Below are 3,108 nucleotides of genomic sequence, written 5' to 3'. Positions count from 1 at the left end.
AATAGAACATTTATTAAATATAATAATATATTTATAATAATTTAAAATTTTTAAGGATAATTCAATATACAAGAGTTAAAAAAATGTGTAGATAGGTCGGAGAGAAGACGAGTCAATAATATATTTATTCTCGTCCCTATCTTATCCTTGTTTAAAATAATTTTATCCATCTTCATTGTCATCTTATACTTGTTTTTATTAGAGAATCTTCTCCTCAAAAACCCTTATTTCATGGGCGAAATTGCTATATCTAAGCTAGAAAATTCTTCCTTAAAACTAACTCAAATTTATGAAATACATTTGTTAAAAATGAAATGACAAAAAAATACAAATTGTATCAAGTGTGTCATATTAGAGATGACAATGGGGGTGGTAAGAGTTGAACACCTTAATCTCCGTCCTTATTCTTGTAGAGAAAACCTTTTCATTTTCTCACCTTGTCCCTAATATGAGGATGACAGAGAATTTCTATCTCCTTCTCGTGGTAAAAATTTTTGTCCCCTTCCCTTTACCAACTTTGTAAAAAATTTCCTCATACTTTCTCTTCCTGATTTTCATTAAAAAAAAAAGAACATTTATTAAATATAATAATATATTTATAATAATTTAAAATTTTTAAGGATAATTCAATATATAAGAGTTAAAAAAATGTGTAGATAGGTCGGAGAGAAGACGAGTCAATAATATATTTATTCTCGTCCCTATCTTATCCTTGTTTAAAATAATTTTATCCATCTTCATTGTCATCCTATACTTGTTTTTATTAGAGAATCTTCTCCTCAAAAACCCTTATTTCATGGGCGAAATTGCTATTTTTATACCATATATATGAAAACAATAAAACTATGTGTATCCATTTTTGGTACACAATTTACGTACACAGATGAAATGTTATCATATGATGACACATATTTTAAAATCATCTAATTATATGATGACACATCACTGTGTATATGAATTGTGTATCAAAAATAGGTATATATAACATTGCTCATATGAAAAAATGTAAAAACCTATTAAACTAACAATTTAACAATAAGAAGGGTTTTTAAATATTCTACCTATACTAAACGAATTTAACTAATGTCGAGTTTCCCAGCATACAGAACCATGGCATGCTTGACTGAACTACAGTAGCTTTATCCTAGGTTAAATTTAGTATGAAATACACTATAGTTAAATATTCAAGAGCAACTTTTACTTGCATTGTTACCAGGATTACAAGGGCAATATTTTGCTAATGTTCTGTCAGCTTTATTGAGATAATTTCTTTTTTTTTTTTCATGCATTATACAGCACCTGGATCATGACTTCTTTTCCAGAAGGTGCAAATGGCCTCCAGGCTGACCAAAGTATCTGCATTTCCTCTCGTCTCATCTTTCAGGAATTGGAGGCATTGAAATTAAGATGACCAAAGAGATTTGGGATCCACTGTCATGTCTACCTTAGAATATAAAGTTTTTACTTACACCCCCTTTGACTAGACCTTGACATTTAGCATATTATGCAAAATTGTCATATGCTAAATATTGAAATTCAGTACCGATTTTCCTAAAAATATAGCAATACATCAACATAATGATTCTAGAACTAGATTCCCAAATTTCAAGTAAAGATTTTATATATTTTAATACGTTGATTTATTGATCATTCTTGTTTGAATTCGTGTTTTCAATGTAAGATTTTACAAATGAGAGTGTGAAATAATTCAAATGGGAGCGAAGGATTGATAGGGGAAGTTCTTTTGCCAGTAAATTTTTAAAGGCCAAAGGATTTATTCTCACCCAAATTTTAGTACATTTATAATCATTTACTCATGTGGTTTAAAAAACTCAAATACCCATTCATCAATCATCTTCCGTTAAATTTTTCAGTTAGTTATAAAGATAAAATTATTATTTTAACATTAATATTAAGATAAATAAAATTACATTTCATTCCCCTCTCCTCCTTATTTTAAAAAACTAATATTTCTTCCCTCCCAAAGATTGAAAACTTGCATTTTCACCCCAAGGTTTGATTTTTGCAAATCCGACAATCACTTTGAGAAGGTCGTCAACTAACTTTTCCACCACCATCTTCCTTAGTGGTTTCTCGGTGTAGAAAGCACTGAAAAACAATTAAAAAAGATTGATGATTTGTGCGATATCGAATAGATCTTTTTTATGTCTAACCATTTGTGCATCGGTCGAATGACACATAGATGCACAAAAAAGAGTTGAATCATTTTCATTATTTAATATTTACACACAAAAAGTTGAATCAATTGGGCCATTGCTATGTCATGCGGTTGTTTTCACTTCTTTTTGCCATCCTCCTTAGAAACCAGATAAAGAAGCCAATATTAAAAGTATAATAATATTCACACACAGGTCTCCAATTTTTAACAAAAACAAAAAAAATCCCAAAACTTTAAGGAGACATTTAGTTTAGATAATGCTTTATTATTAAAATTGAAAGATTATCTTAAAGATAGATTATTTATAAGATTATTAGATATAAATAATTCTCATGTTTAATAAAATTTGATAGACATAACTAATTATTGTATTTGATTAGATGTAATAAAAAAATATTAGTATATTATTTTACCTAAATGATATTAGATATAATTATTTTGAAATATTTTTTATATTACTTATTATATTAATTAAAAATGAGATTATTTTTTAAATTAATAAATAATAATATAATTATAATAATATAATAATTAAATTATCATTTATATTATTTGTTACATTATCATTGGTAAATATAATATTATCATAATATTTTATTACTGATATATTAAATAAGATAATCTAAATAATAAAAGACTGATGAGTGAGATAATCTTTGTTTATCGAAAACCAAACGCCCCGGGAGTGTTTGGTTTAGGTAATGTTTTATTACCAAAATAGAAAGATTATCTTGAAGATAGATTACTTAGAAGATTATTGGGTATAAATGATTACTATGTTTGATAAAATTTGGTATGTATAAATAATTATTGTGTTTGATTAAAGGTAATAAAAAATTACCAGTAAATTATTTTACTTAAATGCCCTTGAATATAATTATTTTTAAATATTTTTTATATTATTTGTCATATTAATTAAAAATAAATTC

This window comes from Mangifera indica, chromosome 15 (assembly GCF_011075055.1).
Source record: "Mangifera indica cultivar Alphonso chromosome 15, CATAS_Mindica_2.1, whole genome shotgun sequence".
Classification (NCBI taxonomy): Eukaryota; Viridiplantae; Streptophyta; class Magnoliopsida; order Sapindales; family Anacardiaceae; genus Mangifera; species Mangifera indica.
This window is presented reverse-complemented; position numbering follows the sequence as displayed.